At 47.6% G+C, this 13,453-nt stretch overlaps 1 non-coding gene across 1 annotated transcript; it reads right to left on the bottom strand.

The window, feature by feature from the left end:
• Positions 1 to 12,569: 12,569 nt before the first annotated feature.
• On the bottom strand, positions 12,570 to 12,642 carry trnak-cuu (transfer RNA lysine (anticodon CUU)). Its single transcript has one exon. It is a non-coding gene; the product is annotated as a tRNA-Lys (tRNA).
• Between the last annotated feature and the right edge of the window lie 811 nt (positions 12,643 to 13,453).

Below are 13,453 nucleotides of genomic sequence, written 5' to 3'. Positions count from 1 at the left end.
TTATTTCTGAAACAAAAATTAGTTTTAAATGTTCATTGTTCATGTGACAATGGCCTCCTTCCGTGCTGTTAACTTCTCTGATTCCATGGTGAGCAATGAACATTTAAAACCAGTCTCCTAAAATACAGAGTGTGTAAAATCAGAAAAGGAATAAAACTTCCTCAATGATTCAAGTTTCACAAATTATTAAAATTAAGTTGTTTAAGTTTCGACTGTCACTCAGTGATCATGTTAGCATTTATTTCATTCTGCTAAATAATGCTATCGGTTAATACCAGCAAATACAAGCCGCATTTCAAACCCGGAAACAACTCATTCATTATTCACCCTTCCCAGTTCCAGTGCACAGAGGGTTATTCATCCTCAATCCCAGAAACTCAAATCCAACTTCTGACATTCCTATTTTTCTAATTACCAACTCATTTGTTTTGACACCAGTCTGAAGTGCTTTGGGTCATCTGTGTAATTTAATTAAATTACTTCACTTTAATTAAAAACGGTGGTCGCACAGTTACTGCTCTAACTGGGAATCGAACCCTGTAGCTGTCGTGATCAGAATGTTTTTGTGAAGCATTTAAATATGCTCTCGAAAAATCTCGCATTCCTAATTTACAAATAGGGTTACCATTTGTTTCAGTTTGAAAGAAGGAGATTGAAAATGACAACAAAAACACCAGGCAGCGACTACATTAAGACAAATTCAAACTTTTCACAAAGTTGGTTTACGAAGTAACGGCTGAGCTAAAGTTGGCACTCACCAGTCCCATCCGAATTTTAAATGTTTTATGAGATCGCCGCTCATCCTTCTAAATTTCAATGTATAAACACCCAGTTGATCCAGTCTCTACTCATATGTCAGTCCGGCTTGCCCCTTATCCTTAGACTGTGTTCCCTGGTTCTGGACTTCCACAACTTCGGGAACATTCTTCCTGCATCGAACCTGTCCCGTCCCATCCAAATTTTAAATGTGTCTATGAGATCCCCTTTCATCCTTCTAAACTCCAGTGAATACAGGCCTAGTTGATCCAGTCTCTCCTCATATGTCAGTCCTGCCATCCCGGGAATCAGTCTGGTTAACCTTCGTTGCACTCCCTCAATAGCAAGAACGTCCTTTCTCAGATTAGGAGACCAAAACTGAACACAATATTCCAGGTGGTGCCTCACCAAGGCCCTGCACAACTGCAGTCAGACCTCCCTGCTCCTATACTCAAATCCGCTCGCGATGAATGCCAACTTACCATTTGCCTTCTTCATCGCCTGCTGTACCTGCATGCCAACTTTCAATGACTGATGAACCATGACAACCAGGTCTCGTTGCACCGCCCCTTTTCCTAATCTGCCGCCTTTCAGATAATATTCTGCCGTAGTGTTTTTGACCCCAAAGTGGATAACCTCACATTTATCAACATTATACTGCATCTGCCATTCATTTGCCCACTCGCCTAACCTGTCCAAGTCACCCTGCAGCCTCTTAGCGTCCCCCTCACAGCTCACACCGCCACCCAGTTTAGTGTCATCTGCCAACTTGGAGATATTACACTGTTACATGTTCATTACATGTTACAATGAACATTCTGAATCAGACACCTCAAGTAAAGTGCGTGCAATGGGCAATGATTCAACAATTAACATAAGTATGTAAGGAGCAGGAGTCGGCTATTCGGCCCCACGAGCCTGCTCCACCATCCAATAATATCGTGGCTGTTCTGATCCTGCACCCATGCTCTTTTCATACTCCTCTCGAGTTTCTGCAGTGTCGATTTCTCGCTATCTGTCCTAAGCTTCCCTTTTTCCTTTATCTTACCCTGTGTGTCCCTTGAGGGATTTTTATCCCCTATCTGACTTTACTCACTCTGTGTTTTAGGAGACTGGTTTAAAATGTTAATTGCTCGTCATGGAATCAGAGAAATTTACAGCACGGAAGGAGACCATTCGGCCCATCGTGTCCTTGCCAGCCGACAAACAGCTCCCCAGCGCAGTCCCACTTTCCAGCTCTTGGTCCGTAGCCCTGTAGGTTACGGCACTTCAGGTGCACATCCAAGTACTTTTTTAAATGTGCAGAGTGTTTCTGAATCGATCACCCTTTCAGGCAGTGAGTTCCAGTGATTTCCCCTCAAATCCCCTCTAAACCTTCGACCAATTACTTTAAATCTGTGCCCCCTGGTTGTTGACCCCTCTTCTAAGGGAAACAGAACCTTCCTGTACACTCTATCCAGGCCCTTCATAATTTTATACACCTCAATCCTCTCCCCTCAGCATCTTCTGTTCCAAGGAAAACAAACGCAGCCTATCCAATCTCTGCTCAGAGCTAAAATTCTCCAGTCCCGGCAACATCCTCATAAACCTACTCTGTACCCTCTCCAGTGCAATCACGTCCTTGCTGTAATGTGGTGACCAGAACTGCATGCAGTACTCTAGCTGTGGCCTAACCGTTCAAGAATAACCTCCCTGCTCTTGTATTCCAAGCCTCTGTATAATCGATCTGGACAGCAGCCTGTCCTGTCGAGAGGTGATCGTGGGAGGCTGAGCCTTAGTGGAATCGGAGAGGAGGAAGTTTTCTGCTGATCAACATGCAGTCACCCACAATTCCTCACTCTTTAGGCGGGACTGTGTTACTGTAAGTTGGGGTGGATTAGTAAGAGAGTCCATGTCATTACTGGCTTGCAACAGAAGCTATTTACCCAACGTGGGGCTCAAACCCCCAACCCTGAGATTAAGAGTTTTATATTTGACCAAGTGAGCTGGCTGGTCTTGGCAAAGCTATGGATCCTTGTTGTATCTCAAATCTTGTGGGTGGATTAATTATTGAAATAATGGTTGAGTATCTCACAGACTTTAATTATTTTGCCAACTTGTCATCGGGAACATTCTTCATGCATCCTCGTGAACCTTGTCTGAACTGCCTACAATGTAAGTATATCGCTCCTTAAATAAGGAGACCAAAACAGTTAGCATTACTTTCATTGTGCAAAAGAAGATTAAATCCCGTGAAAGCAACACAAAAGTTTAAGGAAAATAATTCACCCGACGTGAGGCTCGAACCCAGGACCCTGAGATTAAGAGCATCCTGTCCTACCGACTGAGCTAGCCGGGCTTCTCAACATCGCTCCTGTCAATCCCCTTCAGTTACTGGTCAATGGTGATCCCAGGCTGTTGATGGCGGGGGATTCGGCGATGGTAATGCCGGTGATAGCCGGGCCTGCTTCAGTTGCATCTTCCTGTCGCTGATTGCTGCCAGGCGCCTGTTGGCTCCGCCCCGTGGGTTAATCTCGAACTTCAAACCACGAAACAGTTTCTCCTGAATTCCAAGGTGTGTACGGAGATCAACCATCAAAAGCTCTGTCATTAACCACAGGGGGTCCGGCATTTTCTGATCGCAATGCGCTTTCAGTCCTTGTCCTTAAAATTGTGGATGTGTAAATTGGGGAGTTTAATGACTTTGAAAGGAACATTGTTGTTTGGTGCAGTTCCAATCAGAGAAATGTTTGTGAAAGGAACGTTTTGCAGAGAGAGGGATTGAGCGCCTGTTGGCGGAAACATTTTTGAAATGAAATCTTGTGGACGATAAAATGGAACAAGAGCAGTCCGGGGTACATTGTCACATGATGCAAGCTATCTCTTACCCGGACCAAAGCTACCCGTACACCGAGCAGAGGCTCAGGAAAAACCCGGGTAGAGGATATCCCGGTCACTGGGCCTTCCAGCAACACTGAACAAGTGCCCGGTCTGAAACTTTCCAGAGTAATAACTTGGAACGAAAGCATCCAACAGTCTCTTGGGATCCCTTGGAACTTCAGGGGATGCGCTCCCTGGTGGTGGAACATGGGAGTGCATGCTTTACAGAGACACAACATCACTCCCCCGCTAAAGTCAAAGTGAAAACTATTTACAAGGTGAGGCGGACGGGAGCATTTCTTTCCCTGGTGGACCGCCTCGGTACAAATGTATGTTCTGGTGTTTTGGCTGTGCCCTCGCTGAGCAGGCGTGTTGTTGGCCCTGCAGGGCTGCTGGGTGAGTCTGGCCTTGCTGGGCTGTTGGGTGTGATGGGTTCGATTTCCGATCCGTGGTGGTGTCGTTGATCCTTTGGGTGTGTGTTGCGGATTCGAAAAAGGTGGTGTCTGCTGTGGGTTGTTCAGGGCAGTCTGTGAACCGCAGCCTCGTTTGGTCCTGGTGCTTTCTGCAAATTTGTCCATTGTCTAGTTTGAAGACAAACACCCGACTCCCTTCTTTCGCGATCACCGTGCCCGCGATCCACTTGGGACCATGTACATAGTTTAGCACATACAGAGGGTTATTCAGATCAATTTCCCGTGACACAGTGGCGCGACCATCATTTACATTTTGTTGCTGACGCCTGCTCTCTACCTGATCATGCAGCTTGTGGTGGACCAGCGAGAGTCTACTTTTAAGTGTCCTTTTCATGAGTAGCTCAGCCGGGGGCACCCCTGTGAACGAGTGGGGTATCGTGCTATAGCTGAGCAGTACTCGGGACAGGCGGGTTAGGAGTGAGCCTTCTGTGACTCGTTTGAGGCTCTGTTTGATTGTTTGTACTGCCCGCTCTGCCTGCCCATTGGAGGCTGGTTTAAACGGGGTCGAGGTGAGATGTTTGATCCCATTGCGGGTCATGAATTCTTTAAATTTGGCACTGGTGAAACAAGGCCCGTTGTCACTGACCAGTATTTCAGGCAGGCCGTGGGTGGCAAACATGGCCCTCAGGCTTTCAATGGTGGCGGTGGCGGTGCTTCCCGACATTATTTCTCATTCAATCAATTTTGAAAAAGCATCCGCCACCACCAGGAACATTTTACCAAGAAATGGGCCTGCATAGTTGATATGGATCCTCGACCCTGGTCTGGAGGGCCAGGACCACAAACTTAGTGGTGCCTCTCTGGACGCGTTGCTCAACTGAGCACATACACTGCATTGCCTTACACAGGACTCTAAGTCAGAGTCGATACTGGGCTAGCACATGTGGTATCTCGCTATCGCTTTCATCATTACTATACCCGGGTGTGTGCTGTGGAGATCCGAGATGAACGTCTCCCTGCCCTTTTTTCGTAGCACGACGCGGTTACCCCACAACAGGCAGTCTGCCTGACTGGACAGCTCGTCCTTTCGCCGCTGGAACGGCTTGATTGGCTCTTGTATTTCAACGGGAATGCTGGCCCAGCTCCCATGCAATACACAGTTTGTTATTAGGGACAGCAGAGGAACTTGGCTGGTCCAAGTCCTAATCTGGCGGGCCGTGACAGGTGATTTATCATTTTCAAATGCTTCCATGAACATCAACAAGTCAGCGGGCTGCGCCACCATCAACAAGTTTGCAGGTTGCGCCATTTCCACCCCCGTTGTGGGCAATGGTAGCCGACAGAGCATCCGCACAGTTCTCAGTGCTTGTCCAGTGGAGGATGGTCTAGTTATACGCTGAGAACGTGAGTGCCCACCTTTGTATGCGGGCTGAGGCATTCGTATTTATTCCCTTGTTTTCAGTGAACAGGCATGTGAGGGGCATGTGATCGGTTTCCAGCTCAAATTTGAGGCCAAACAGGAACTGATGCAGTTTCTTTACCCCGAACACACACGCTAATGCCTCTTTCTCAATCATGCTCGAGGCCCTCTCGGCCTTAGACCAGCTCCTGGAAGCATAGGCTACAGGTTGCAACTTCCCTACAATGTTAGCTTGTTGTAATACACACCCGACTCCGTACGACGACGCGTCACATGCTAGCACAAGTCTTTTACACGGGTTATAAAAGACAAGCAGCTTGTTGGAGCATAAAAGGTTGCTGGCTTTGTCAAAAGCAATTACTTGTTTTTTTTTCCCCACACCCAGTTCTCACCTTTGTGCAATAACACATGTAGGGGCTCTAAAAGGTGCTTAACTCCTGTAGGAAGTTACCAAAATAGTTGGGGAGTCCCAGGAATGACCGCAGCTCCGTGACGTTCTGTGGCCTGGGCGCGTTCATGATAGCCTCTGTCTTGGCGTCTGTGGGCCGAATGCCACCGCCGTGATCTTTCTCCCGGAAATCTCCACTTCTGTTGCCATGAAGACGCATTTCGACCTCTTCAGCCGCAGCCCTACGCGATCTAGTCGCTGGAGGATCTCCTCCAGGTTTTGTATGTGATCGACGGTGTCCAGACCCATAACCAATATGTCCTCCTGAAAGACCACCGTGTGTGGTACCGATTTGAGTAGGTTCTCCATGTTTCTCTGGAAGATCGCTGCAGACGACCGAATTCCAAACGGGCATCTGTTGTCGCTGAACAGTCCCTTTTGCATGTTGATGCAGGTGAGGCCCTTCAAAGACTCCTCCAGCTCCTGCATCATGTAGGCCGAAGTCAGCTCAAGCTTGATGAACGCCTTGCCTCCTGCCAGCGCGCCAAATTGGTCGTCTGTCTTAGGTAGCGGGTATTGGTCCTGTAGCGAGAAACGATTAATAGTTACTTTATAATCGCCGCAAACCCTGACCGTGCCTTCACTTTTGAGTACTGGAACAATCGGGCTGGCCCATTCACTGAATTCCACTGGGGAGATGATGTCCTCGCGTTTCCGCCTGTCCAGCTCGATTTCCACTCTCTCCTCATCATATGAGGTACCGCTCGCGCCTTGTGGTGAATGGGTCGTGCCTCTGGGACCAAGTGGATCCGCACATTCGCACCGGAAAAGTTTCCAATGCCTGGCTCAGAAAGGGAAGGAAATTTGTTCAGAACCTGGGTACATAATGCCTCATCGACATGTGATAACGTTCGGATGGTATCCCAGTTCCAGCGGATTTTGCCAAGCCAGCTCCTTCCAAGCAGTGTGGGGCCATCGCCCGGGACAATCCAGAGTGGCAGTTCGTGCACCGTCCCCTCGTAGGTGACCTTGACCATGGCGCTGCCCAGGTCAGTGATAAGCTCTTTGGTGTACACTCTCAGTTTTGTGTGGATGGGGCTTCGGGCTGGTCTGAATGCGTTGTTGCACCACAGTCTCTCAAACATCTTTTTACTCACGATGGACTGGCTAGCGCCCGTGTCCAGTTCCATGGTTACGGGTAAGCCATTCAATTTTACATTTAGCATTATAGGTGGACATTTCTTCGAAAATGTGTGCACCCCGTGTACTTAAGCATCTGCCTCCGCTCTCTAAGGCTCGAAATTGCTTTGATCCATCATGGACCGATCTTCCTCTGCCACATGGTGGTTAGCAGGTTTTGCAGAGCTTTCAGCTCATTCGCAAGCTCGTTGGAGATGCCCCATTGTTCCACAGCTCTTGCAAACATAACGTTTGAAGCGGCATGAATAGGCTGAATGGAAGCATGCACATCACCAACAAGGTGTGAATTGCCTTGCACTCATCCTTTGTTGGAGACTCTGAGTCATCTGGGTCACCTGAGGCTTGCTCGCAGTTGCAGATTCGTGGGTTCTGCCCTGTACATTTCTGCTCACAAACACAGTTCCAGTTAATTTATGAACATTGCCAGCACTTGTGTGCTGAGAGATTTGTGTGGTGTTATCACTAGTGGACATAAATACCTCTGTTATCGCAATGGCCTTACTGACGGTCGGTGTATCTACAGCCAAAAGTTTTCGTAGGATGGTCTCGTGGCCAATGCCCAGTGCAAATAAGTCTCTGAGCATTTGCTCCAGGTAGCCATCAAACTCACATTATCCTGCAAGTCGCCTTAGCTCGGCGATGTAGCTCGCCACTTCCTGATCTTCAGTTCGCTGGCACGTATAAAACCGATACCACGCCATAGCACGCTCTCCCTCGGGTTAAGATGGTCCCGAACCAGTGTACACAGCTCCTCATACGACTTATCTGTGGGTTTCACCAGAGCCAGAAGGTTCTTCATGAGGCTGTAGGTCTGAGCCCTACAGACTGTGAGGAGGACCACTCTCCTTTTTGCAGCACTTCCTTCTCCGTCCAGCTCGTTGGCTACAAAGTACTGGTCTAGCCGTTCGACATAGAATTCCCAGTCCTCACCGTCCGAGAACTTCTCCAGGTTGCCCACAGTTTGCTGCATCTTTTTTTGGATTCGTATCCTCGACGCCAGTTATTTATTCCTAACACAGATGAGGCTGCACACAGGGACGTTAAAGTAACAGTGACCTCAGTCTTTAATAAGACACTCCAGAGTGAGAAACTGGCCTTAGGGGCCGGCTTAAATGCAGTGCTCCCAAGGGGTGTTGGGATCCCTTGGGACTTCAGGGGATGAGCTCCCTGATGGTGGAACATGGGAGTGCATGCTTTGCAGATACACAACACATTCGTTGCCTCAACTTTGATTTCTGCCAACATCGCTTGTGTTTAACCTTCGCCGCAACTCCGCCACAATCTCTCACCGCTCCTCCACCACGATCTCTCACAGTTCGTCCACCACGATCTCTCGTCACTCCTCCGCCACGATCTCTCACCGTTCCACCACCACGATCTGTCGCCGTTCATCCACCACGACCTCTCACCGTTCCTCCACCACGATCTCTCACCGCTCCTCCACCACGACCTCTCACCTTTCCTCCACACTGATCTTCCCGCTCCTCCGCTGCACCTGGGTCCCGCCGATGTTCCTGCCTTCCCAAGCACAAAACAGCGACCTGTGTTTTGATGACGTGCAGCAGAGCAGGACTCCAGCTGTCCTGGTTAACCCTTGCCACTGGACCAAGATCTCGCTCTGTCAAGTCCGTGCGGTGGCTGGTGTCCAACGGTCACACCACGTTAAAAGAATCCACCCACAGGCATCTTCCACGCTTTGATTGGAGTTCAGAACTGGAACATCGGGTCCTTCATTGAAACAACTGTGAACACATGTGGAAGTAAGCCTTCCTCGTTCGAGGACCCGCCAATGATGATGATGATGATGATGTGTGGGACCTTACCAAATGCCTGCTGGAAACCATCAGATTAAATCTAGTAAGACCCGTCCCTTTATTCAGTTTTCACTGACCTTGCCTTAGGAAGGCTATATTGGCGTTGGAGGGAGCACTGTGTCGGTTTCCCAGAATGATACCTGGATTGCAAGGTTTAAATTAAGATATGAGATTACACCCACTGGAAATTAGAGGGTCGAGCATTGATTTGATCAAAATTTTCAAAGATAATAAGGGAAGAGATAGAGTAGATAGAGAGAAATGATTCCCGCTGGTTGGGGAGTCCCAGGCTAGGGGCCATTGTGTAAACATTAGAGACAGACGTTTCAGGAGTGAAATTCGGAAACATTCCAACACACACATGGTGGGAGAGGTTTGGAACTCCCTTCTGCAAAGGGCAGTTCGTGCTGGGTCAGTTGTTCATTTTACATCGCATTTTGATCAAAGGTATTAATGAAGATTGTCCAAAGGCGGGTATATGGAGTTTGCTCACAGATCAGCCATGATCTCATTGAATGGCGGAACCGGCTCGAGGGGCTGAATGGCCTCCTCCTGTTCCTGTGTAACAGGCTTGAGCGGCTGAATGGCGTCCTCCTGTTCCTGTGTAACAGGCTCGAGGACCTGAATGGACCTCCTCCTGTTCCTGTGTAACAGGCTCGAGAGGCTGTATGGGCCTCCACCTGTTCCTGTGTAACAGGCACGAGCGGCTGAATAGCCTCCTCCTGTTCCTGTGTAACAGGCTCGAGGGGCTAAATGGGCCTCCTCCTGTTCCTGTGTATCAGGCTCGAAGGGCTGAATGGGCCTCCTCCTGTTCCTGTGCAACAGGCTCGAGGGGCTGAATGGGCCTCCTCCTGTACCTGTGTGTAAGGTCTGGGAAACAAAGGGAGGTGATATGAGAAAACATAAACTAAATGGTATTGTGTTAAAAGAGACGCAGAAGGATTGAGTGATTTACACACAGAAATCTCTGAAGCTGGGTAGATAACTTACTCAGTTGTTTAAAATGAATACAGGGCCCTTGGCTTTATATGAAGTGAAATAGAGGACACCAGCGAGGAAGTTGTACCATACCTTTTCAAACCCGGTTAAGCGTCAGTTGGAGAACTGTTTACAGTTCTGAGCACCACAATTTAGGAAGGATATCAAGGCATTGGATAGAACGTAAGAAATATATAAGAAACATTTTCTATTGTTGTAGAAGACACAAACACAGGCATTCATCGAGAATCAACCTGCAGGTGACCACACACAGATTAAAGAGCCAGAGAGACCGACAGAATCGGGAAACACCGGCACATAGACAAGAGATATTGACAAGGACTGAAAGCACTTTGCGATCAGAAAATTGACGGCACAGCTGTGGTTAATGACACGGCTTTTGATGATTGATCTCCGTACAAGCCTTGAAATTCAGGAGAACCGGTTTCGTGGTTTGAAGCTCGAGATAAAGCTCGATATAAAGCCACGGGGCGATACCAACAGGCGCCTGGCAGCAATCAGCGACAGGACGATGCACCTTAAGCAGGCCCGGCTAGTTCAGTCGGTAGAGTATTAGACTTTTAATCTCCGGGTCGTGGGTTTGAACATCATGTTGGGTGAATTATTGTCCTTAAACTTTTATGGTGCTTTCACAGGAAAACATCATTAATGAACCCATAATCTTCTTTTGCACAATGAACGAAATGCGAACTGAGGGAGAGTTGATCATTTGATCATATGTTCTCTGCTCTGTGTAAGAACACAAGTACCAGGAGCAGGAGTCGGCCATTTGGCCCTTCGTGCCTGCCTTCTTTTGCACTGAAACAAATTATAACCGTGTTTTTAAATGAGCAGTGCGAGATATTTATAGGGCACATTTCAATGTTTCACAAAACCATTCCTTTCGTTACAGCCACCCACAATCGATTCCCGGTTTGAGAAGTAACTGTGATATCATTGTTTGCAATTGAAGTGGGGTCATTTTATGAAGTTCGATGGATGTCCCAAAGCACTTGAGTGTGGTGTCCAAACAAATGAGTTTGTAATTAAAAACACTGAACGTCAGGAGTGCGATTTGAACCCATACCTCCAGAGGAGAGTGTGACCTGAACACAGCACCTTAGACCGCTTGGCCATCCGTACTGTCAGAAGCTCCGGTTACAAGTTATTACTCTGGAAAGTTTCAGACTGGGCACTTGTTCAGTGTTTCTGGAAGGATCAGTGGCCGGGATATCCTCTCCCCCTTTGTTTTCCTGAGCCTGTGCACGGTGTCCGGGGAACTTTGGTCCGGATCCGAGGTAGCTTGCATCATGTGACAATGCACCCCGGACTGCTCTTTTTCCATTTTATCGCACGTTAGTTTTTGGTGCAAAAATAATATCTCCAGAGGAGACAGTGATCTAAACACAGCACCGCATACCGCTCGGCCATCCTGACTGTTCATTGCTGTGTGTGGCCACCTGCAGGTTGATTTTGAACTTTTGTGTCCTGTCACATGCAATAAATGACGGCAGCAGGCGTATCTCTGCCTGACACCGGGGAAACAGTGAGACAGACATTGCATTGTGTTCAGGTTTAATCACAGCAATATCCGCAGTCAGGAGCTGAAAAGGACGAAGAGCTGAAAAAACACAAGAAAAAAACAAAGAAATGTCAGCAATTGTGGTAAACTCTTTAATGTGTTTCCTGCTCGTTTCGTGATGCGGCGCTCACAGAGGGAGCACGGATTCAGAAAATAATTCTTCCATTCAAAATCTTTAAAATAATGACATGCAACTAATTAAACTGTGTGCCGGGGGATGGGGATGGGTGAAGATTATTTGTTTTATTCCCCATTCATTAACCGACAGCGTTGTTTTGTAGAATTGTTACTGAGGGACAGTGGAAACTTCAATAACTGAACTTTAATTATTTCAGGATTTTGAATCATTGATGAAGTTTTCTCCCCTATCTGACTTTACTCACTCTGTATGTTGGAGACTGGTTTAAAATGTTCAGTGCTCATGCGACAAGGAACCTGGGGCGACTTTTGTTCAATTTATTACACAGCAAAAGTATTCTCCAAAATACAATTTCCACCCGGGCTCGAACCGGGGACTTTTCACGTGTGAGGTGAATATGATAAAAAGTACACGACAGAAACACTGTGTCGAAAGCAATCTAAGGAAAAAAATCAGAGCTTTAACCTACACAGCTGGCCGATACTTCAGGAGCTGGTTTTACGAGAAGAGAATGACGGTGCTATATTTCGGAAGGCTGTGAGTGTGCCAGGAATTGATCTCGTGTTTCCCAGACTTCATACATCGGAACAGGAGATGGCCATTTAGCAGCGAGTGGTTAGGATCTGGAATGCACGGCTTGAAAGGGCGGTGGAGGCAGACTCAATCTTATCTTTCAGACGGGAGTTGGATAAGTGTCTGAAGGAAAAACAATTGCAGGGCTACGGCGAAAGGGCGGGGAGTGGGACTCGCTGAGGGTCGGCACGGGCTCGATGGGCCGAATGGTTTTCCGTGCTGTAACCATTCCATGATTCGATAAGTTAGTCGCACATTTCATAGTGTGGCTGGGAGCACAACATTGCAAAGGGACATGGAATGAGTCGCCAAAACTAGAGGCATCTGATTCAGGAGATTCGCGGGGCATGAAAATTTCGGAGTTTAATGACTTTGAAAGCAACATTTTTGTTTTGTGCCGTTTCGGTCAGAGGTTTTCCATTAAAGCAACATTAAATGAAAAGAAATCGCCCAACGTGGGTCTCGAACCAGCGACCTTGAGATTAAGAGTCTCATGCTCTACCGACTGAGCTAGCCAGGCTTTCATTCAAAGCAGGTTTTTATCACTCATTGCAGCCAGGTGCCTGTTGGCTCCGTCCAGATGTTTAAACTTGCTGTTGAAGAACTGCCAGGATCTTCTTGAATGGTGGACCAGGCTTGAGGGGCCGAATGGCCTACTCCGGCCCCTAATCCTCACGTGTTTATGTTTACGTCTTTATGCGGAGCTCCTTTGGGGTAAACGAGCCAAAGGAGGACAGCGGAAACGTTATAAGGACAGCATCAAAGCCTCCCTGGTAAAGTGCGACATCACCACTGACACCTGGGAGACCCTGACCGCAGACCGCCCGATGTGGAGAAAGACCTTCTGAGAGAGCGTTGAGCTCTTGACTCTAGAAGCAAGGAGCATGAAGAGACCAAGCACAGGCAGTGGAAGGAGCACGCGGCAAACCAGTTCCACCGACCCCTTCCCTCGACGTATGTCTGTCCCACCTGTAACAGGGTCTGTGGCTCTCGTATCGGAATGTTCAGCCATCAAAGGACTCACTTTGGGATGGAAGCAAGTCCTCCTCGATCCCGAGAGACTGCCTCTGATGGTGTCTGTGATTTGCGGTACACTGCGGAAACATCTCCACTTTCAGCACCAGATTACCAGAATTAAACCCAATGGGATCGAGAGAAAAGTACCTCATATGCTCAGAGCAAAATATATCATATGACAATAGAATTTTATGTATTAATTAATGATGTTTAAATCAATGCTTCTTTTGTTTTTACACTGAGATGCATAAAGATGTGTAAAATAGATGAACTATTTTTTTATTCGGTTTTGAATTAAAAGTACAATTTTCCTG

This window comes from Pristiophorus japonicus, unplaced genomic scaffold (genome assembly GCF_044704955.1).
Source record: "Pristiophorus japonicus isolate sPriJap1 unplaced genomic scaffold, sPriJap1.hap1 HAP1_SCAFFOLD_35, whole genome shotgun sequence".
In the NCBI taxonomy this organism is placed as follows: Eukaryota; Metazoa; Chordata; class Chondrichthyes; family Pristiophoridae; genus Pristiophorus; species Pristiophorus japonicus.
Note: the sequence above shows the minus strand (reverse complement) of the source record. Positions and strands in the feature narration are given on the sequence as shown.